A 24,924-nucleotide genomic window follows, 5' to 3' on the forward strand; every position below is an offset into this window, starting at 1 on the left:
ATTTTTCTTGGGGGAAAGTTAGAGATGGCTACCACTAGACAAAGTGTGTGTAAGAATTATTCTGTACCTACTTTATCAGGTCTTTCTCTGAATACAGATAATGTCTTTTTTCATATGTCCTTTATAATTATGTCATAATAATGTATTTACTTAAAGCCATTCTTAAAACAATATTGTTATCACTATATATAATGTTTTCTTGGTTTTGCTCATTTAGCTCTTCATTATTCTCATTTTTTTCTAAAATCTTTGAGCTCATCATTTCTTATAGCACAGCAGTTCTCCATCATAATTATATACCACAACTTATTTAGTCGTTCCCGAATTGATGGTTATCCCTGCCATTTCTAATTCTTTACCATCACAAAGAGAACTGCTATAAACATTTTTGAACATTATGTTCTTTCTTTTTTTTTTTTTTTTTTGCTGAAGCAGTTGGGATTAAGTGACTTGCCCAGGGTCACACAGCCAGAAGTGTTAAGTGACTAAGATCAAATTTGAACCCAGGTCCCTCCTGACTTGAGAGTTGGTGCTCTATCTACTTCACCATCTAGCTGCCCCATATAGCTTCTTTTTAGAAATAGATCAAATATCTATATGGAAATGATCAGCAGGATGATTTCAGAAAGGCCTGGAGAAACTTCTGTGAACTGATGCTGAGTGAAATGAGTAGAAACATATTTTATATATATATATAAGTGGCTAGATCCCAAGGGAGGCCTTCAAGGATGGGGTAACATGACAGACCTACACTTAAGCAAGGGCCTTCGTGAACCAATAGAACTTGGTCCACAGGCAGCAACAATACTGAAACAATAATCACCTGTGATTATGTTCCTTTTATCAAGATCATGACCTAAGACAGTTGTGAAAAACCCGACTGACCTCACCTCTGTGTTTTGCAGGAAATTCCCATCCCACCCCCTTAAACCCTGGATCTCTTCCCTCAGCATCTGATCTTCTTGGAGTACAGAAAATCTGACTGCTCAAGGAACACTCAAGCCCTCGAGGACCTGTCCAATGCGGCTCTCCAGTTCCTGGAACCCCTCCTGTCTGGGGACTCCTCTTGCCAGATAAAAGGAAAGGACTTCTGCCTTAGCAATCGCTGACTTAAGCATAGCAATGAGGAGTGACAGATTTCAGTGTCTTCATGTGGTAGAATGGAGAGCGGTGGATAAAGTGGCACCCACCACCAGGTCTCCTGAAGACTGCAGAGGGATGTCAGAGCACTGAATCCCCAGAACCAATGCCCCCCCACAAAAGCAGTTGGCCTTAGGCCTGCCAGATTTAGTCTGCTACAGAGCAGGGCTTCTGCTGCCCCAGAGAGCCGAAGCTGAGCTCTGATCTGTCTTACAATGTAATTAGGCATTTTGTCCTGGACGTCTGACCCGAATGAGAACTCTCTGCAACTATTTGTTCATCAAAAATTTGTCATCCCGCAATTAACTTAGTGGTGAGCCTCCACTTACACTGGCTTATGCTCTCATGAGAGGCAGGAAGTCCAATAGAAGATAAAATCCTTCTAGAACCTGGATAACCAGAACACAATGAAGCACTGGAGGACTTCAGAGGAATTAAATATAAGCTATAAATTGATAGTAGGTACAGAGAGTGAGTTTATTTATTAGTGTTGGGACATAGTAGACTTATTAAAAATGCACTTTAAAATGAAATTAAAGATGGAAATCATTTGGATTGAGATCATATTTGGGGAGCACACTATAGCAGACAAAAGTGGACAGGAAGGTTTGGGCCAGTTTAGCAGGAGTTTTCAAAGTCAGTACCAAGAATTTATACTCAGTCAATAAGAAGTGGGCAGCTCTTGAAAGTTTTTAAGCACAGCAGTTACACAAGCAAAATGTTATGTTATGTGGCCAGGATTGTGAAAAATGAAGTGAAAATATGACAGAAACAAGGATTAGTGAGTAGATATATTTCAAGTAAATTAAAGAACATAGGTTAAAGAGGATAGGAGATGGAATAGAATTGTATAATAGAATGCTATAAAGAGAACATTTGCTGGTCTAAGAAATCTAGAAACCAGAAGAGTAAAAGGAGATTTTGGGTGAAGATGAAGCTAGAGCTTCATTTAACGAAGTAGAAGAACATTTAGTTCTGGCAGGAAGAATTAGAAAGAGAATATATAGCTTAGCAGAGAAAGCCAGAATCCTTAACGTAATAAATGGACTCCCTGGAAACTATAGCAGATAGAACAAAAATCAATGATTTCATGAGACAATAAGAACAGGACAAAGGTAAAAGATTGGAAAATTAAGGTTTTTTTAAAAATAGGGGGAGGGGCAGCTAGGTGGTCCAGTGGATAAAGCACCAGCCCTGAAGTGAGGAGGACCCGAGTTCAAATTTGACCTCAGACACTTAACACTTCCTAGCTGTGTGACCCTGGGCAAGTCATTTAACTCAATTGCCTCAGGGGGAAAAAATTGGGGGGGCGGGGGGGGGGGAAGATTTATTTTCTAGTTTTTTTAGTTGCACTCCACATTAATTGATTTTTTCTTTCTTTTCTCTTAAAAAAAAAAAAATAAGCTTTAAGAGATAAATTTTCCCTTAAGGATTACTTTGGTCACCTTTAAAAATTTTATTGTTGCATTGTCATTTTTTATGTCATCTTATTTGCCCTTTTGATGACATTTTTAATGTCATCTTTAGTAAAATGATCATTTCTATGTCTTCTTTGACCTATCATGTCCTTAGGATTAAATTATTTAGTCTCCATTTCTCATTTTTTTCAGAAACCTCTTAATGGAATTGAAAAAAAACTCACTGTATTGATAAGTGAAACCAAGAGCTGTTTTGACAAATCAAATCAAAATGGATTTGATCATCAACTATCAACTATTACCTAATTTGATTAAAAAACTGAAATTCCCAGAGGCAAGTGAAAAAGGAATTCTCAACAAACCTGATAAATTGGCCCAAATCTTCCTAATTAGTTTAATCCACGACAATGTACTCCCCAAATAAAACCTCAATATCCAAATTATTTTCATTTTTATTTTTTAGAAATTATGCTATTTAAAATTAGAAACTATACTGCCTCATATATTACCTACATGTCAATAAAACGTAAAACATTTAAGTAAACAAATATTTGCCAAAGTATAAAATACCCAAGCTAATAGAACAAGAAATAGGGAATTTAAACAACCCAATCTCAGAAGAGGAAATCAAACCACCAAAGGAAAAAACCCCAGGGTCAGATAGATTTACAAGTTAATTCTAACAAACACGCGTGATAAAATTAATTTCAATATTAAACACCATTTTCAAAAGCTGCAAAAGAGAGCTTATCAAATATCTCCTTTGATATAGATATGGAATTGAAAAATAAACCATGGGGAATTAAAACAAAACAAAATAAAAAAAAGTTTTCTGTGTAACACAGGGGCAACCCTTTCAAGGGTCTGTAAATTCAAAATTATTTTCATAATAATTTCTAAATTTTTTTGTTAAAAAAATACAACTAAAATATTATATTTGTCTATTAAAATGCTTTTTTCCAACTATAAATCTGTGTAAGGCCAGATTTTCTTCACATATTTCAACCAAAATATCACATTGCAACATGTGTACAGCAGAAGTCAATTAAGCCAGACAGTGAAGATTTGCAAAAATGTGTAAAACAATGTTATCCTTTTCACAGTTTTTTGTTTTGGAAATAACTTTTCATTAAAATTATCATTTGTTGACATGTAATGGGTTCTTAGTGTTAATTTCAATGCATTAAATATTTATCAATTTGAATTTTTAATGAAGTAAATATTAATAGAACCCACATAAACAAGAAGTGAATCCTCAATATTGTTTAAGCATTTACATGGTCCCTATTTTCCTACATCTGCTCCAACATTACACATCATCTTTCCCTGTCATTCTAGCCAATCTGACAGGTGAGTAGTGGTATCTCAGAGTTGTCTTAAATTTGCATTTCTCTGATTAATAATGACTTGGAGCATCTTTTCATATTTCTTTGTTCATATCCTTTGACCATTTATCAACTGGAGAATGGCTTGATTTCTTATAAATTAGAATCAATTCTCCATATATTTTGGAAATGAGGCCTTTATCAGAACCTGTAAAAATGTTTTCCCAATTTATTGCTTCCCTTCTAATCTTGCCTGCATTAATTTTTTTTGTACAAAAACTTTTCAATTTGATACAATCAAAATTTTCTATTTTGTGATCAGTAATGATCTCTAGTTCTTCTTTGGTCATAAATTTCTTCCTCTTCCACAGGTCTGAGTGGTAAACTATCCTGTGTTCCTCTAATTTAGTTATTTATTTATTTTTAGATTGATAAAAGAGGTTTATTATTGGGTTTGGAAGCAAGGTTAAAGCATAGTTAAGGAAAAAGGTGAAGATAGAGATAAGGAGGGCACCGGACACAGAAGGGAAAGGGACCTGTATGTGCCAAAATATTTGTGGCAGCCCTGTTTGTAGTGCCTAGAAACTGGAAACTGAATGGATGCCCATCAGTTGGAGAATTGTTGGGTAAATTGTGGTATATGAATGTTATGGAATATTATTGTTCTGTAAGAAATGACCAGCGAAATGATTTTAGAAAGGCCTGAAGAGACTTACATGAACTGATGCTGAGTGAAATGAGCAGGACCAGGAGATCATTATATACTTCAAAAACAATACTATATGATGACCAGTTCTGATGGACCTGGCCATCCCCAGCAATGAGATGAACTAAATCAGTTCCAATGGAGCAGTAATGAACTGAACCAGCTACACCCAGCGAAAGAACTCTAGGAGATGACTAAGAACCATTACATAGAATTCCCAATCCCTCTATTTTTTTTGTCTGCCTGCATTTTTGATTTCCTTCACAGGCTAATTCTACCCAATTTCAGAGTCCGATTCTTTTTGTACAACAAAATAACGGTTTGGACATGTGTACTTATTTTCTATTTAATTTATACTTTAACATATTTAACATGTATTAGTCATCCTGCCATGTAGGGGAGAGGATAGGGGGAGGGAGGGGAAAAATTGGAACAAAAGGTTTGGCAATTGCCAATGCTGTAAAATTACCCATGCATATAACTTGTAAATAAAAAACTATTAATTACAAAAAAAAAATTTACATGGTCTCCGCTAATTTTTAAAGATGAAAAAGAGTCCTGAAACCAAAATGTTGAGGATTATTGCTATAAATCAATATTCATAATAAACAGTGACACAAAAATTTTAAATGAAATATTACCAAAAAATCTAAAACAAAATACACAAAAAATGATACACTGACTAGTAGTTTGGATTTCTATCTGGAATGAAGGTTGATAATATTAATAATAAAATGAGCAAAAACCCTATGCTCAATCAATACAGAATATGCACTGGATGAACACAACATCCATTTCTATTAAAAGCACTATACAGTACAAGAATAAATGGTCTTCTTTAAATGAGAAGAGTACATATCTAAAATCAAAAGCTACCATTTCAGAGGATGATCTCAAAAAGTATTAGAGCAATTTAAAGCTACTTTAAAAAAGGATACTATCTATAATAATGGGGCAGCTGGGTGGCACTGTGGACAGAGTACTGGGTCTAGAATCAAGAAGACTCTTCCCAAGTATAAAAACAGCCTCAGACACTAGAGATGTGACCCTGGATAAGTCGCTTAACTTTGCTTGCCTCAGTTTCTTCATATCTAAAATGAGCTGGAGGACTTGGCAAACCACTCAGGTATTTCTGCCAAGAAAACCCCAAATCCCAGATTCATGAAGAGTTGGACAAGATTGAAGAACAAGCAAACAACAAATATGTAATAAACTAGAATCTTTCCCAATAAAATCAGAAGGGAAATGAGTGAAAGCACTGTCACAACTTCCATTTAAAATACTAGAAATGCTGACTACAGCAATAAGACACGGGGAAATTGAGAGAATAAGCATTAGGCAAAGAAAAAGGGAAATTATTTAGTTTTTTGGAGAAAGATAATGGAAATATTTCCAGAGTTAGAAAAGTTAAGAGAAACTGAAACCCAAGAATGAAATTAAAAGGTTGCAAAACCTATAGAGGGAAGCCATAAATTAGAATAAGAAAAATGCTATGAGATGTAACAGGGAGTGGGGCGTCACACCCAAGCAGGAGAATCAGACACTATGGATGGGCTGTAGTACTAACCAAAGGACAATCAAGGGAGGTACTAAACTGTATACAAATAAGGTGACCGCAAAGGGGAGAGGCTCACACTCATGGGTGGGAATCAGGCTCTCCAGATAAGCAGAACCCTCTTACTGTACCCACTCAATGGGGAATTGACTTGTATTTCAGGACTGGAGGGGAAAAAAAGGCAGTGCTTCTAGACAAGTGCTATTTATAGAATATAAAATAAAATTCTTTCCTTTCCTAGTTTCATCAGTGGGTCTATAGAATTCTTGAAAAGATGCTTGTCTCTTATAATATGATAGTGTACTTAATCACCTACAGAATTAATTAAAGGTTAACTGAAACAACTCAGCAAACTTGGAGTATATAAAATAAATCCACCCAAATTATTAAATTTCTATATAAATATTCTATAAAAGGTGTCCCAAAAGCCTTATTGCAGTTTTTTAAACTAAATACCTCTGGGGGGAAAAAAAAAAGTAAAATAGCTTAAAACTGCCCCTTTTGGGACACCCTTTGTGAAATCAATAGGAAGAATTGGAAAGAAAAACCTCCATCTAAAATAACTCGACTATATAAAATACTTTGAAGTCTACCAACTGAGATATACCCACATGATAAATTCAACTAGAGACTATTGTTTATAGCCCATAAACATGTATTCAGGCCTATGGTGCCATGCTAAGCTTTGAGGGTACAAAGATAAAGTCCTCTCTGAATAATGCAAAGTTTAGTTCCAACTCTTCATTACTGCATTTGGAATTTTCTTGGCAAAAATGTTGAGTGATTTTGCCATTTCCTTCTTCAGCTCATTTTATAGAAAAGAAAACTGAGGCAAACAGGGTGAAATGCCTTGCCCAGGATCATACACAGCTCCTAAGTGGATTTGAATTCATGAGGATGGGCTTTCCTGATTCCAAGGCCAGAGAAGTGACTACATAAAAACAACTATATACAAAAAAAGACAGGGGATAAACTGGGGATAAACAAGAGGGAAAACACTAGAAATTAGATACGCACAGACACAGACACACACACACACACACACACACACACACAAAAGCTTCCTATAAAAAGGTATGATTTTAATTGAGGTACAAGGAAGGCCAGCGAGGTCAAGAGGCAGAGATGAGGGAGAGCACTGCAGGCACAGGGGAGGTGATGACACTTGTCGGCCTGACCGGGATGGGGGGAGCTTTGGGGAGTGACATGAGCTGCTGGCGCTGACTGCGTAGCGGGCAGCAGACGCCTCCGACGGACTAGAGCAGGCTACTACACTGACCCAGGCAATGGGTCTCAGGAGAGAGCAGAAAGTGTCAATGGGCAGGATAGTGAATCCAAAAGTCCTTGATGAGGACGGCTGGGGGAGGGAGGAGAGAGCAGGACCAGGGAGGACTGCCAGGCTATGAGTGAGTGACCAGGAGAATGGTGACAGCCTCCACAACACAAGGAAAGGGCCTGGGGAAAGGAGGACCCATTCAGTTTGGAACAAGCAGAGTTTCAGACACCTACAGGACGCCCAGGCTGAGGCGTCCGAAAGGCAGTGGGGCAGCAGCAGGGCTGGCAGTCAGGGCAGAAGCTCGGGCCATTAAAGCCCATCTCTGGGGTAAGATCTCCAAGTGGAACAGTAATAGAGGGAGAAGGGGGTCAGAGACTACAGAACATCCATGATGAGCGGCCATGAGCAGTATGAAGATTCAATAAAGCCAACAGAGAAGGGCCGATTAGCCAAGGAGGAAATGAAGCAAGGAGAAAACCAAGGAGGGGTCACGAGTGTCAAAAGGCCTCTGAAAGGTCAAGAAGGATGAGGACTGGAAAAAAGCTATAGAAGTGACAATCACATTAGTAGTCATGTTGGAGGCAACAGGCTTGGCTGAATGATGCTGGGAAGAAGAGTGAAAAGGAGTGCAGAAAAGCTTTCTTCAGGAGTTCAGTCACTGGATGCCCATCTGTTGGTGAATGGCTGAATGAGTTAGGGAATTTGAAAGCAATGGAATATTCCTGTTCACTAAGAAATGATCAGCAGGCCGATTTTAGACTTACATGAACTGATGAGTGAAGTAAGCAGAACCAGGAGAAAGTGACAACAAGATTATGGAAAGATCAATTGTGATAGACCATGCTGTTTTGTGAACCAAGACAATTCCAATAAACGTGGGATGGAAAATGCCACCTGGATCCAGAGGGTGAACTATGGAAACTGCATGCAAATCAAAGCATTTGTTTGATTTTTCTTTCTCATATATTTTTTCCTTTTGTTTCAATTTTTCTCTCACAACATGGCAAATAGGGAAATAAGTTTGAAATGACTGTACATGTATATAACCAGAAATCAGATTGCTTACTGCCTTAGGAAAAGGAAAGCTAAGGGAGAAAAAATTTAGAACTCAAAAAATGAAAACTGAAAACTATCTTTACATATAATTGTAAAAACAGAAACTATTGAGGGAAAGAGTTTAGCCTACATGAATAGATCAAGTTAGGGTATTTGAGGAATGAGGGAGATTTGTTTGTAAGCAGTGGGAAAGCAAGTGGGACACATGAAGATTGAAGGTAAGCAAGAAAGGGGGCAAATTGTCAGAGAAGACAGAATGAAATGGTATCATACATGAAAGGGTTTGCCTTGGCAAAAAGAAAGGCCACCTCATGTGAAACAGAAGTGAAGGAGGAGATAAGAACAGAATACATCTGGGCAATATGAAATGAGGAAGAGGGGAGAAAAAGAAGTCCTCAATTAAATGGCCTCAATTTTTTCAGTAAAATAAAAATCAAACTAAGAGAAAGGGGAACTGTGGGAGGTTTGAAAAGAGTTAAAAAGTTTTGAAAGAGCCTGGTAATAAGTGTAAGAGTGAATTAATTACGATAGTAAAGTACTGCCTTGCAGCAATAAAGGCCCAATTGAGTAAAAATTCTGCAATGCAATGATAGGGGGCAAGGAACTCAGGAGGGCATGTAAAACTTAAATGGTTCATCAAGGGGCCATGATGGGAATGGAGAAGAGAGTAGCTAGTGCAGGGGTGATTGCCTGGGAAAGATATGAGAAGTCATGAGATTTCCTGAGAATGTTTCTTCTTACTCTCTTGCCCTATTCCTTCTTTCTCTGCTTACCTGAACACCGTTTTCTTTACCCCAGCTGTATTTTGTTCTTTTCTGTTTTTTGCTGAGGCAATTGGAGTTAAGTGACTTGCCCAGGGTCACACAGCTAGAAAGTGTTGTGTCTGAGGCTACATTTGAACTCAGATCCTCCTGACTTCAGGACTGGTGCTCTATCCACTGTACCACTTAGCTGCCCATGTCCTTTACTTTTAAAGCAACTTAGTTTAACTTTGAATGTGACTCTCAAAAAAAAAAAAAAAAAAAAAAAAAAAAACACCAAAACACCACTACCCTAACTAAATTTCTGCTTAAAAATGTGCTTTTTACTTTCATAGTTTTCTCTATTTTTTTTTAAGGATAAGTGGTTTTTTTACCCAAAAGGTACAAAGTAACTTTTCCCCCAGAAGTTCATTAATCGGGATCAAACCTAAAACTAGTTCTAAATTACAAAAATATTACTAAAGCTATATCTGACAGTAGAAATTCACTTTATTGTTTAATGTAATAAAAATATTAAATTAAATCTTACTAACTAGTGATTTAAATTATGAATCAAATCTGGATATAAATCAATTAACTTTAAATCAAATCCACTCTGATCATATTATAGACAAATAACAAGGAGTTAAGTGTAATGCAAGGGTCAGAAAACTATGATCAGAAGGCCAAGTCCTGCTGCTGCCTTTTTTTTTTTTACAGTCTAATTTTAAAATGGTTTTTACATTTTTAAAATAAGTTTTACTGTATTACAAATGTAAAAAACATTCTTACCTTGTCACTCATACCCAAACAAGCTGGATCTGGCTCTTAGCTGTAGTTTGCTGACCATCAATACAGTGTATGGAGAACCAAGAGGGGCCCTGAATCAAAGCTCTGCCTCAGTCAGTGAGATGGGAGTATTTATTTCATTATATGCCTAGTGTTCCTCAAAGTTCTAGGGATATAAAAAGACAGTTCCTATACTCAATAAATTCATGGGGAGGATAAGATGCAAACAACTATGTACAACAAGTTAAGGAAATAATCTATAGTGGGGAAATGGGGATCAGGAAAAACTTCTCATAGAATGCAGGACTTTAGTTGTGACTTCAAGGAAACTCAGCTCAGAGCATTCCTGGAACAGGGGACATAGCAAGTGAACTGTCCAGAGCTAAAGATGGAGTATCTTTATAAAAGAACAGCTAAGTCAGTATCCCTGGATCTGAAACAAACTGGCTACACGACCCTTGGCATGTCACTTAGCCTTCCCAGAGGAAGACAACTAAGACTCCTAATTACACAGCAAATGCAGATACAAAGAGGTCCACAGATAGATTTCCTAGCATCTATGAACTTAGGTTGGGGAGTGGGAAATCAAGGAGGGAATTACATCTGTATTTTTCACTAATCTCTAAGGGAAATTTAGCATTTTCTTCAGTCATGAATATCAACAGCATACATTAGTAGCATTAAACCAGATTTCAAAAGGGTTCCATGACACACACAAAAGCTATGAACCCCTAGCATGTGTGAGAATTAGTTCCAGCAAAGCTCCCTGAACCTATGAAATCACAATTCTGGTTAAAAAAAATGAAAAAAAAAAAAAAAAAGGCAGTGGTAATGGTGGGATGTCACTGAAGGCAAAGGACATGTCAGAACTGTACATTAGCAAGATTCTTTTCATAGTCAAAAGGGACTGAAGGGAAGATCTTGGACAAGGACTAATTCCACTAGAATAATGCAGGTAAGAAGAAATCTAAGGGGGAAAGTGCAATGGTACCAGTTTCCTCTAATTCTGCAGCTTGTTAGGCTGGTTTTCCTACCTCACTCTGCGCAGCAAGGGGGCCCGGTTAGAGAGCATGGGCCAAGAGTCAGCAAGGCTGGAGTCCAAATCCAAGTTCAGTCACTCAGTGTGATCCAGGGCAAGTCACTTAACCCAGTCTGCCTCAGTTTCCTCATGTATAAAATGAGCTAGAGAAGGAAATGGCAAACCAGTCCAGTATCTTTGCCAAGAAAATCCTAAAAGGGTCATGAGTCAGATGCAACTAAACAGAGCTTCCCTTTACCTTCCTTCACTGGGTACAACAAAAGGTAACTGCAACTTTGTCTCAAAAACCTGTTTTAAGCCTATTTCATTGGTAATTGCTTTAAATGGAATTTTACACTGATGCTTTTAGGAAAACCACTAAATATGAACTTCACACTGTTTAAAAACTATGAAATGTGTGCAAAACATGTCTACACACATACATACATCCTCTCCATTAAGGTCCTATCTGGTAACATATTATGGTGCTGATTTTTTATTGTTGAAGGCTTCATTAGTGGAATGAAAACCCTCCTAGGTCCTTAAAAAGGATCATTTAAATATGGCAATGAGTATCTCTTTTCTGAGAAGTTCAAGGAAGTTCATTATCATATTGTTTATAAAGAAAAATGGTGATGACTTTTATTCAGTCATCGCTCTCAAAACCATTTACAAAGTTATGAAGAGAACATTCACAATGATGAAATGGAAAAACCCTAAAGGTAAAATACACATAGTTGGACAATATTCTGAATGAGAACCACCACCAAAAAAAAAAATCCACAAAAAACATCTGAACACAGGAAATTCCTTTCGAATTTACTTAGAAGACTAGGCTTAACAAAATTGTGTCACCAAATATGTAGACCATTTATGAACTTCAGTTCAACAACTGAACCCTCACTGATGCATGACAATTCTTTTGCTCATTCTTCCAAGATCAACTTTCACTTTCCTCAAACTTTATTTTCTCAAACTACCTATTCTCTTCCTCCCCTGAATTTGTCTCTCTCTCCTCAGCAGAAAATCTTGCCACTAACTTTAATGAAAGGACTGAGAATCAAAAAGAGTGATGGCAAGATCAGGAATTTGGGAAACAGCTGCTTTCCAACACACATAATTTAATTATCTCTAGTGAGAAAATGGCAGCAGGATATTTAAGGAATTGTCATATATGTGTGTGACATAACAGAAAGCACTCCCTAATAATACAAGTGGTCAAAGGATTTGAAGAGAAATACCAACTCTTCAAAGATGACAAAAATTAGAGTCAATACTAGAAGATGACACGGGAAGTCAATACAGGCAGAGGGAATGGTATCACCGACGAAATGCCAGGAAAGGGCAAGTATCTAACAAAGAATCCATTTAGCAATCCAAGTAATATGTACAAATAGTAGAAGGTAGGGCTGAGAAGGAGCATCTGGGACTAGTCTCTAGGGGCCTTGCACACCAGGATAAAAAGGAGAATGAGAAGATCAAGATCCTACATGCAAGATGGATTGAAAAAAGAAAAGTTAGAAGACAAATTAAGAGAAGGTATGAGGGAGTAACAAGCTGATCTAAGATAGTGGCAGTGGAAATGGAAAAGAATCCATTAGGTTCAATGACTCAACATTCTGTCAATGGGCACTTACAGCGGGTACAAACTGTGTTGAATTGTAGGACATGGGAGAAAAAAAATTCAACTTAATAAACAGTGATGACTTCAAGATCTTAAACCAGGAGAAGAGTAATATCACTGACATGATTCCCCCCTTCTACCTCTTAAAGAGCCAAAGAGATGTGAAACCAGGTGTTTTGTTTTTAGAACCAAGGTTCTTATACTGTGGGCTGAGCAACTCAATGTGGGGGCTACCTATACCTATATACCCAGAGTCACAAAAATTTCTTGGGCAAAAAGGGGTCACAAGTACAAAAAGTTTAAGAGGCCCTGTTTTAGAAGACATTTACATAAAGAGGAGACAGGAAGTCTTGGGACTTGGTCAATAAGCATTTATATTTACTACTTGCTAAGCACTGTGCTAAACCAGAGGATAAAGAAAGGCAAAAATAATCCCTGTCCAATACACTCAGTGGAAAATAAAACACAGAGAAAAGAATATGGCCAAGAATTAAATAGTTCATATTATTCAAGAATCTGTAACTCTCACCTCACTGGAGAATACCAACATTAGGAGAGGAGTAAGCAAAAAGATTATATCAAAGGCAACAGGGGCACCAAGCCATAGGAGAAAAATGAAAAGAATATGGTGTCGTGATAGTCAAAGAAACATAGATCATGAAGGGTGAAGGTGATTTGAGTACTAAATGCTATAGAGGGTTTTACATTTAATCTCTTTATAGGGAGCCCTTTGAGTCCATACAGGAGCAGTGTGAGCAGATGTGACTTTATAGGAAAATCTCTATTCAGGCAGGTGAGTGAAGGCTAGGTTGGAGTGGAGAGAGACTTGAGGAAAGGAAACCAGAAAGCAACAGCAATTGTCCAGGTGAGAAGTGACGAAGATGCGAAATGGTGCTAACCAGAGAAGGCAAGTGTGGCAAAGATAGAACTGCTCAGAACTGACAATAATTGAATATGGGGAGGAAGGAGTAGAAGGGGGAAGAGTTAATGAAAAGGATGACGCCCTAATATAACAGTATCCCATCACATATATATACTATAACTTATTTGTTTATCCCTCAGTTTATAGACATTCCCTAAGACTCCCATTCTTTGCTACTTCAAAACGTAAATTTTATACATTTATAGTTTTAGTTTGATTAGAACTAATCCCTCCCTTTCCTATTTCCCTCTTGAATAAAATAAAATTTCTGCACTCAACTGCACCCTTCTTTTGACGAGTTCAGATCAGACAAATGTCAAATGTTCCCCCTCCACATCAACCTGCACACCCCAACTATAATTTTCTCTAACTTTCCTTTCTTTCTCACTCCTACCACATAATGTTTTCCTCTTCCCCTCTCTTTCCATTCATCTCTAAGATCAACATGACATAAAAGAACCATTTCCAGGTTTGGTCCACTGAGAGAGACTCCCTCAGTGACCCCAGATAAAGATTAGGTTCAGAGGAGATATATTTATCTCTCCATATTAGGATGTAAACAATTTGTCCTTGTTTAATACTTTATCATTGTTAATTCATGTTAACCTTTTTATGCTTCTTTTCACTGCTGTTTTAATTTCCAAGTTTCTATGTAGCTCTGGTCTATTCATCAGGAATGCTTGGAATCTCTCTATTTTATTAATCTATTTTTTCCATGCTGAATTATATTTAGTTCTTCCTTTTAAGTTATTCATGACTATAAACCTATATTTTTTGTCTTTTGGAATACTGTATTCCAAGTTCTCTCCTTTACTAGCTAAATTATAGCTAGTGAAGTTCAGTGTCCTTTTGACCTGGAAGTTCTGGATATTAGATATAATCTGGTAATTTTCATTTTGGGATTTCAGAAGAAATTTTTTTTTCTATTTCCACTTTGCATTCTTGCTCTTCTAAAAATTCAGACAGTTTTCTTTTAAATTTTCTTTTAATAGAAAATCTACGTTTTATTTATTATAACATTCAACAATGGTTTATTTTTCCAGGTTAATTGTATTGGTTATGAAGTATGTTTTAATATTTTTTTGTTGCCTCATGGAGTCATTGTCTTCTCTTTGGTCAATTCATATTTTTTAAGCAAAGTTTTGTATCTCTTGTAACAAGCTGTTAATTCCTTTTCTAATTCTTTCTTCCATAGTTCTCATTTCTTTTCCATTTTTCCTAAGTGCTCTCATTCCATTTATACATTTTTTAAAACTCTTGCTTCATTTCTTCTAGGCATTCTAGCCGAATTTCCGCCCAAGTTATATCTTTCTCTGATGTTCTGCTTATAAGTATTTTTGGAGTCATTTTCTTCTGAATTTGTATCTTGGGCTTCCTTGCTCCTTTTGGTAGGATTCTTTTTTGTTTGCTCATTTTTCCAGATTATTTCTTGACTTTAGATTTGATGTTAGGGCTTGGCTCTGGAGCTCTTCTGGAGCAAAGTTATTATTTTATCTTATTGCTGCTTCCTTGGGGTACTAAGCGTTGTGCTATTTCTGAATTTCAAGAACAGCCTGGAGCCATGCTTGCGTGCTGTGCAAGCTTTCAATGCTCCCAAAGTGATCTATTTTGAGGCAAAATTTGTTTGCTATCCATCCTAGTCTATGCTGGGCAAAAATCCTGAGCTGGGTTGGACTTGCCCTCTATCAGCCAACTAGGAAACTTATGTTGGTTCAAACAGAGAACTTTCTTTGATGAGATTCCTACCTAGTTATTCCTCTACAGGCTGGATTAGGTGCTAAAACTGAGATGCAGCTCTGTGCCTGAGGTCAGAACCACACTGGGCTGCTGCTTCCTCCCAAACTTCCTCCTTTCTTTGTCAAGTGCTCAGGTCCCCTTCTCAGTTTAATACTATTCAATCATTTCAGTGGCATCCATGCACTTTTCATGGTCACATCTGGGGCTTTCTTGGCAAAAAAGAATAGAGAGGTTTGCTATTTATTTTTCCAGTTCATTTTACAGATGAGGAAGTTGAGGCAAACAGGATTAAGGGACTTGTCCTAAGTCACAAAACTGGTAAATGAGGATGGATTTGAAAGCGGGTCTTCTGATTCCTGGCCCCATAACATAAGTAGATTGTTTTAAATCCTCCACTCCCCACAATTCCTACAGAAGTTCAGCATCACTCAAACTTACAAAGAATTATTATTCCAGAGAGTCATCTGACTTATTTCTGACTCAATCAATATCCATTAATTACATGTCTGCTATGTACCTCATACTGTGCTAAGTGCCAAGATACCAAAAAAAAAAACTAACTACCTTTTCAATTTACCCTGAATCTTATGACCCAGACCTGGGTGGCAGGCAACAAAGCTGCCACTTGATACTGTCTCCTTCACAGTTACCTAGTATGGATCTGGTGGTATCTCAGATGGGTCTAAAAGATCCTCCTGCCCTGACTTTGGAGTTTTATGGAAGGGAGTTGCCTTTACTGTTTTCTAGGGCTGCCATTTTGGCTCCACTTCCTCAATGTGCATATCTAATCCACTATAATTTCACTATTGTAATGTACAGAGAAAAGCTATTTCTTTATAACTAAGTTAATAGCAAAACTCTGATAAATTGTAAGATAACAGCTAGGGTTAAGGGGAAGAGGGCAATTTTGCCATCATAGGATAACTGCAACTGGGCTTTCAAATAGATAATAATTTGAATGAAGCCAATCACAGACAATAATGGCTTAATGTGGTTCTGTAAACAAAGGAAATCCATCTAACTAACATCACTTTTACCTTTTAAAAGTGGACCATAATCTTTTCTCATTCCACCTTTCCTTTTGCCTAACCTCTTCCATTTCAATACCAACATCTTTCCCAGGTTATCGCCTTTCCCATGCTGATCCCTTGGTGAACCATTTTAAGTCTACACTATATTCTTAAGTCCTCCTGTCTCTTTATTCTATTGCCAATATTGCCATGTCAAGGCTAGTGTTGTATTTTTTTCCACTATCTTCTACCTTTGATTCTAGTCTCATGCTACTAAGTCAAAACGGGAGGAAAATCACTGGAAATCATGTTGACTGGGGCCACCATAATCTCAATTACCTGGGTCCTCACTATGATAAGGCAATCCTTTTATTTATCCTATTCACCAGAGCGGTTTTTCTATAGCTCCCTCCTTCCACAATCTTGAAAGCTTTGACTCATTTCACTGGGGGGAAAAAAGCCATTTTCTCCTAGCACTCCCTGCTCATCTTATTTTATATTATTAAGATGGCATTCCCCCCAATATTGACTTCTTTACCTTGTCTCAGATGAAGAGGTAGCCCTTGTCAATGCCAAGGCAAACCTCTCTACATAATGGAATCTATATGGTCTCATTCTATCCCATCTTCTCTAGCACACACTGCCCCCTCAATCATTTACACACTCACAATTATTTTCAAAGTTTCTTCCTATCTACTGGAAGTTTCTAGGCTGCCATGTTTCTACCATCTTCAAAAATCTCTCATTTTAAAAGACTATTTACAATTAATTTCTCTATTTCCTTTCCCCTCAACTCTCTGCAACCTGGATTCAGGCTTCCTAGTTAGGCTGAAGTTGCTCTCTCCAAAAATACTAATAATTTCTTAAGTGCCAAGTCTAATGGCCTCTTCCCATCTTCTTTGACTTCTCTACACTCTTTCATACTGTTGTTAATCCTCCTAATTCTTCTCTCTTCATTCTCCTATTGATCTAACCATTCCTTCTTAGTCTCTTTTGCTAGATCTTCATCCAGGTCACATTCAGTAAATATGGACTTCCCCAGTACTGTCCTGGGCTCTCTTCTTTATTTCCTCTATCCAAAGTCATTTGGTGACAGCAACAACTCCCATCAATTTATCACCTTTATGCAGATGATTCTTGGATCTATTTATCCAGCCCTAATCTCTCTCCTGATTTTCAATTTCCTATTTCCAACTGCCTATTAGACATCTCTAAATGGATAGCCCATGTCCAAAATTCTCATCCTTTCCTTCTTCCTAAATTTCACTGTTACTGTCAAGAATACATCATCCTTCTAGTCATCCAGGCTCACAATCTGTCACCCTCAATTCCCCATTCACACTGACTCTCCACATGCAAATTGTGCTGATTCTAACTTGGGATATTTCTCCTATAAAGTTCCTTCTGTCCTGATACAATACCATGATGGTACCAGCCCCCTACTCATCTCATGTCTGAACTGGTGTATTGCAATAGTCTACTGGTTAGCCTTCTTGCATCAAGTCTCCCCACTCCAGTCAGTCTTCCAACAAATGTGTCCATGTTACCTCCCTACTCAACAAACTCTGGTGGCTCAATTTTATTTCCAGGATTAAACAGGAAATTTTGTTTGTCTTATAAAGCCCTTAGCTTTATAAGTTTTCTAGGTTTCTTATATCACATATTCTCATCTACTGACTCTGTTCCCCAGTTTAGTGCATTTTCCTGTTACACATAGCTGAAATTTTCTCTCTAACCTCTGCTTCTAGATTTTCCTGAAGTTTCAACTAAAATTCCACCTTCCATCAAGAAACCTCTCAGTTCTCCTTAATATGTCTTCCCTCTGAAATGATCTCCAAATGATCCTGCAGATGATTCTATATAATTGCATATTTTCTCCCTCCCCATTAGACTGTGAACTCCTTGAGGGCAGGGACTGTTGTTTTTTTGTTGTTGTTGTTTTTACTTTCTTTGGAACCCCAGCACTGTGCTTGACATAGTAGGCCACTAATATGTACTTTGACCAATTTGATTACTTTTATATTTGCACAAAGCAAATTGCTTCACTTGAAGCTCTCTCAATGAATCGTCATAAGGATATTACAAGAGAGACAAAGTGCTATGATGTTCCACATTTTACAGATGGAGAAAATAATTAGTCCAATGTCAATTAATTAGTGTTTATGTGTCTACTATGTTCAAAGCTTTGTGATGTTGTTGAGTTGTCAGTCGTGTCCAACTCTCCATGACCCCATGTGAGGTTTTCTTGGGGGTTTCTTATGAGAGTTGTAACATTATTCATACTTAATAAATACATATTTTATAAGGGAAACCAAATTTTTTTAAGTGATTGAATAAATTTCAATTCTTGAAATACTGGATAGGGAACAACAGTCTCATAATTTAAGGTTGACACTAAATCAGAGAATCAAAGTACTTAAAAAGGGCTAAGGTTTTGGTCAGTTCTTTAAGGAAAATGAGACAAAAGGGAATTCTTGTCACTTTGGAGATCATGTGTTTCCTTATAGTTATCATACCTGCAGGCTTTTGTATACTGTTAAAAAAAAAAATCTATCTTAACAAAACTTTGGGTAATTCTAATGTCTCCTGTAGTCTTGATGGTCTTGGGAGGAGATTCCCTTGTGTTTCAGGATCTTGATAGGGGTCTACTAATGATCTTCCAAGTGACAAGAATCAAAAGGGTCCAACATATATACTTTTTCCCCCTGGAATCAATTGCCCCAGAAAATTCTGGGGTTGCAATAGCCAGGGAGTTCTAGCAACAAGAGTAAAGCCTAAAATTTACAGCAATTTCTCCTTCAAATCAAAACTGAAAAGAGCCTACAAAGGGAAGAATCAGACTAATCAGTTACTATAATCTCTCATGCATGAGGGGCAACTCAATAGGGCACAGCATGTCTGTCCAAATCACTTAAGCAAAAGCTTATTCTGACTATGTATAAAACACATTTTAAAAAACTAAAAAATCTTCATTTAAATTCTGTATAGGTTCTGATAAGCAGTGTGGCAGCTCTGCCACAGCACGCCAATCCAGAAGCTAGGAAACCTTGAATTAAAATCCCATATCTAACAGATACTAGCTGTATAAAACCCTGAGCAAACCCCTACAACTCTGTGTTTTAGGCAATTCTTCTTAAGATCTTAATTTGTATGGTCCAAAGTATGGACCAGCAGTAATAAAGAACCTAGGAGTTCCCTATGCCAATGAAATCAGAGGTTTAATCCTGATTCTTAAAAGTTCTCTTGGAGCGTATTTACTTAAGAACTGGAGTTCTCAAATACTAGGCAACAAGTTCCTCTCAGAGGCAAACCTTTTTTCTAAGGATCATAAATATTATTTCAAGTTTTAAAACACTCTAGAAGAACACATATCAGCCACCTCAATCCTATCACATTTAAATAAACTTGTCTTGATAAGCAGTGGTGCCAGTCTTCTGGTAAGCAACCTTTTGAAACTTTACTAAGCTAATCTTTGGATCACGGACAATAGTTTAAGCCATGATTTCACTGGTACAGGTCTTCACATTGATAATTAATCAACAAGCATTTAATCACCTAGTGTATTTTAAGAAGGTCAGGTGTTGATAATATAATACAAATGAGGGAAGGCTACATAGAAGAGATGACTTTTGACTTAGGCTTCAAATTGGCAGGAACTCTAGGTGAAAACAGACAACATTCCAGAAATAGGAAACACTGAGCATAGGAATACAGAGTCGTTCTGGAAGCAGTGTAGTCTAATTTGGCTTGAAACTAGGAACTGATGGGTAAATACAATACAAAATAAAGTTATTAAGTTAGAGTGACATTAGGTTTTGGACAGCTTGGACAACAACACAGAAGAACCTAAGCAGTACAGAGAAAGCAATAACACTAAATCACTGAAGATTTCTGAGCAGACTGGTGAATGATTTTTCAGTTTTGGGAAGGAGGTCAAAAGGAAGAGTAGAGGCAAAAGATCAGCAAAAAGGCTGCTGCAACAGTAATTAATTAATATGGAAATTAATTATGTAGTTCTGATGCTTTTCCCTTTTATAGCATAAGAGATGGGGAAAAGTGACAACTAGTTTCTAAACTTAAAAGTTACAGCATCCCGTATAGAGTACCTACCAAATTGACAAGGAGCCAATTAATTACCTGATCAATTTATGTTTTGCTACACATTTTTAAAAACTGACGCACTAAAAGATTACAAAATAAAAGTATACACCATTAGAGATATCGTGGTACAATGAATAAGGAACTGTCTAAGACCACCAGAGTTGGATACTGTACCACCTGACTTAGTAACAAGAACATTTCATTCCCTGGGTCTGAACTATCTCCTCCATGAGGGGAATATGCTAGATGATCTCTCTAGGATCCATTCCACATCTAAATTCAGATCTATGATCCTTTGCTAACTTCAAAGGGGAGGGGAAAAAAAGCTTTCCCTTCACAAGTAGTGTGTCAAACCTTCCAATATTACAGTGGGGAAAAAAAAAAAAAGGAATTCTATAGGCAAATTTAATGGGGTCTATGACACATTGTCAATTCAATAAATTGGTTAAAAGGTATTTTCTACCAGCCAGAAATTTTTTAAGTGTATTCTTAACCATAATCCCCTAACAATCAGAAGGAAAAAAAAAAAAAAAAGTACTAAGGCATGATGGCCAATTTAATTAAAAGGCATAGTCACTGTCAAAAATCAAGTTTTTGCCAGACTGCGATTAAGCAAGCATGAAACAAAAAATAAAATTTAAAAGTATGCTGGAAACAAATTTTAAAATATAAATAAATATAGGCAAAAGTTCTGGATTTTATGCAGTCAAGCTACAACAACCAATTTCCCTAAACTATTTAAATACCCACAGGGCACACAGTTCACGAGTTTTGTTCTTGCTGAGAGATAACTGAAGAATCCGAAATAATTATTTCTCCACAAATGTAAAGACTTTTTGGTGGACAGATCTTGCCGATATTCTACGGACTGCCCTGTCCTTTCCTCTCAAAAAGCCCTCATTAACCCCCGACTTTGCTCTCAGTTAGTTCCTCACCCTGACTTTTGCCACCTATATAACCCACCCTTCCAACACCTGACACTTTCAGAGTCTCTCAAAAGCTCCAAACCACATCATGAAGCCACGAGACAGACACCCCTTGCCTTTGTGGTCTTCATTTTTCCACCAATGAAGGGTCAAAATTACCCCGAATAAGGGTCATCCACCCAAAGAGGATTTCACTATCTGCTTCCTAAACATCCTGAACAAAGGGGTTAGGAACTGTTAAATGCTAAGGGTTTTTTTTTGGGGGGGGAAGGGATTCAAGATGAAAACAAACCCCCCGACCCCCGCCCAAGAAGGGGGCAGCTGAGAGAAAGAAAGCTCCCCCCATCCTCCCACATACCCTGGAGAGCTCCACCTTCCCCCCCCATCAGGCTAAATTTTACTCCAAAATGGTAACCCCCAAAATGAGTCTACCCCCCACCCCCTCGGTCCGGCTCGGCGGCCAGCATCTCCCTTCGGAAGAGGCAGATGTGGTTCCTAAGCCATCAGGTCCTTAACCACCCCCCACGGCGGGGTCTCTCCCCCCGCCCCCCTCCCGGCACACCCCCGCCCAGGCCGAGGGGCTGCTGCCCCCAGGTAGGTTTCAGGGGCAGGGGAAAGACAAAACGCCTGCCGAGGGCCGGAGGTGCCCCCCTGCACCCTCACTCACGCACACCCGCCCTCCACCCCCACACACTCACACTTACACTCCCACCCCGGGGCGTCCTTGAGAAGCTGCAGCTGCAGCCCAACAAAGTTGAGCCGCGCGGGCAGGGCCGGGCCGGGCCGGCCCCTCGGGCCCCCAGGGCCTCCCCGGCCAGGGTAGTCTCCCCGGGACTAGGGCGCAGAGGGAGGCGGAGGCCGAGCAGGCCCGGAAGGCCGGCGAGGCCGCCGACGGGGGATTTAAAGGGACGAGGGCCGGGCCCGGGCCCGGGCACGGGGGGGGGGAGGGGGGGCGCCGGGGCCCTCCCCGCCCAGACCCCGCGGCACCGAGCCCCCGGCCGCCGAGGTGGAGGAGGCGGAGCCGGGCGTCCGGGCCCGGGGTCTGAGGGAGCGTGGCCCCGAGGAGGGAGCCGGGCCGGGGGCGGTCGGGGCCCTAGGGGGCCGCGTTTGGAGGGCCCGAGGGGCCGGCGCGCTGACTGACCTGCGAGTCGCCGATCGGCGGGGCCGCGCGCGGGGGCCGCGCGGGGAGGGGGAGAGGGGGAGGGGGCGCCGCTCCCTCCGGGTCCCCCCGAAAAGGAGGAAAAAAAATCCGTCCGGAGTTTAAAACAAAGAGGCGGAAATGCCCGAGCCCAGCCGAGCGAGGAGTCGGGGGCGCCGCGCTCCGAGCATGCGCACTGCGCCGTCCCGGCACCCGGGGCTCCCCCCGCCCCTCAGCACGCGGGGGCGACGACGGAGCCGAGCGCACCGAGGAGGGCCTGCCGCGAGGGAGGGGGCGGGGGCGGGGGCGGGGGCGAAGGCGCCGGCGCGGCCCAGGAAGTCCCGGGGCTGGGGCCGGGAGGCTGTCGGGTCACCTGGCTGGGCGTGGAGTCTGTCTCTGGGGGCGGGACCGCCGCCTCCCCTCCCCACCCAGCAGCCTGGGGACCCTCGGGAGCCACCCTCGTCCTTTGGGGTCCGCCCTCCCCCAGCGCCTAGTCTGAGGCCCGAGCCCGGAAGCCCCTGCCTGGTGTTTGCAGATTGGGGTGGGGGGCTTTGGGAAGGGGGGACGGAAACTACCCCCACCCACACTCCTCGGAGGATAGAAAGGGTGTCTGCCCCTGAAGGGACCGATTGAGAATTTGCAGAGCCACAATCAGCTGGCAACTGACACCTGTGAAGCTTCCCCCCAGTCATCCCCAACAAGTGGCCACCTGGTCTGGGCGCGAAGATGTCTGAGGAGGCGCAACCCACTCCCTTGGTTTTCCCTGGGAAGCGCGCGGTGCTGCGTCACGGTGACACCTGTCTGGCTAGGACTCGCACTCATCACTCCTGGGGCCCAGCCGGGCCATGTGCGCGTCCCCAAGCTACCTCTGCACGGAAGAATATCCACCTTTTGTCGGATGACAGCCCCTAGGATACAGTCTTACTCCCACCAGGGTCTCCTGAGCATCATCAGACCACCTTCCTCTGGAAGTGCTTCCGCTGAAAATGTAGCGCCCAAAACTGAATATAACATCCCAGCTATTATCCGGCATTATCACTTACCATTACAACGTAATGCAGGTTTAGCGCTCCTTTGCTCTGAGGGATACAGCACCCTCCCAGTGTATATGAAACCATTAATGTCTATTCTTTATAGCTGAACATTCAATTTATTCTGAATCCTTCTAAAAGACAATTTTTTAGACTATATCGCTCCATCTTCCACAAACAGCATGACTTTGTCAATGATACAGCATTCCCTGGTCTACCAGTTTGGTATCCTGTCAAAAAAAAAAAAATGGGGAAATGAGGTTTGTCTGGTATGACCTGTTCTTGACAAACCACTTCCCCTTCTACATGTTCACAAACTATATCTTTAACAATACATTCCAGAATTTTGTTAGGAATTAAAAGTAAGCTCACCTGCCTATGATTTCTAGGCTTTGCTCTTCTCTGCTTGAACATTTGCCGCCCTCCAGTCCTTGTCCCATTCTCTTGTTTTTCAAAGATCATTGACAGTAACTCGGAAATCACATCATCAGTACATTGAGTGTAGATTATAGGTCTAGTGATTTGAACCCATCATAGCATCTATCATGCTATGGTACCATGTCTTTGGACGGCTTAGATTTTATTTCCCTATCCACTATTTCTCCTCCGCTGAAAAAAAAAAAGAAAACCAAGTAAAATAAGGATTGGGGAGTTCTATCTTCTTTCTATCATCCATTATCACCAATCTATCCAATCTTCCTTCTTTGTTCTCCTTTTTTTCCAACATAGGATTCCAGAAAATTCATAAACTACTCTGTATCTAGTGGGAGGATGGGGGATACAAATGATAGTTAATAAACCTTTTGGTATCATGCATTCCTTTGGCATGTAACATCCACATCAAACCAGTCCCACTGGAAGATGATGACAGGTTGTTGTGGGTAAAACACTATGTAAATGTTAATCAATCATTGAGCATTTATTAGTTGTTTAGTAAGTGCCAGGCATCCATGCTAAATGCTGGGGGAAGACAAAGAGACAAAAACATATTCCTACTCTTAAGGAACTTATAGTTCCAAACAACTATATATACATCTACAGAGAAAAGGTAATTTCAGAAAGAAAGCACTCCCACTAGTCCCTTACTAAGGGACTGGAAAAGTGGAATGTTAGCTGAGTGGTTTGTAAATAGCAATAAGGAAAAAGTACATATATATATACATATATATGTATATACATATATATGTATATATATATATGTACTGCAAAAGTCTAGGCCAGGCAAGAATTGATGAGATCCTGCACCAGGTAGTTTGTGTGAGTAGAAAAGGAGACCTATACAAGAAATGTTGTAAAAGGGGGAGGAACTGTAATGGAATATTCTCCTGTAAGTTGCCCCATCTTCTTCTTCTGAAGCTTTCCAAATTTGGCTTCCTTTCTTAATTTGATGACCATTTGAGTTAGAGCTGAAA

The 24,924-nt window shown here is 39.6% G+C and overlaps 1 protein-coding gene across 8 annotated transcripts in view; it reads right to left on the bottom strand.

Moving 5' to 3' along the window:
* PCGF3 (polycomb group ring finger 3) overlaps positions 1-22,669 on the bottom strand; it is a 100,140-nt gene extending 77,471 nt beyond the window's left edge. For 3 of the 8 annotated variants that reach the window (XM_031942390.1, XM_031942389.1, XM_031942388.1), the window contains exon 1: positions 22,485-22,669. The gene's annotated coding sequence lies outside the window, so the exon portion shown is untranslated. Of the gene's footprint in view, positions 1-10,008; positions 10,793-22,484 lie in introns of those variants that run through there. The other 5 variants (XM_031942387.1, XM_031942386.1, XM_031942392.1 and 2 more) reach the window with 4 other exon arrangements.
* Between the last annotated feature and the right edge of the window lie 2,255 nt (positions 22,670-24,924).

This window comes from Sarcophilus harrisii, chromosome 6, assembly GCF_902635505.1.
Source record: "Sarcophilus harrisii chromosome 6, mSarHar1.11, whole genome shotgun sequence".
Lineage (NCBI taxonomy): Eukaryota > Metazoa > Chordata > Mammalia > Dasyuromorphia > Dasyuridae > Sarcophilus > Sarcophilus harrisii.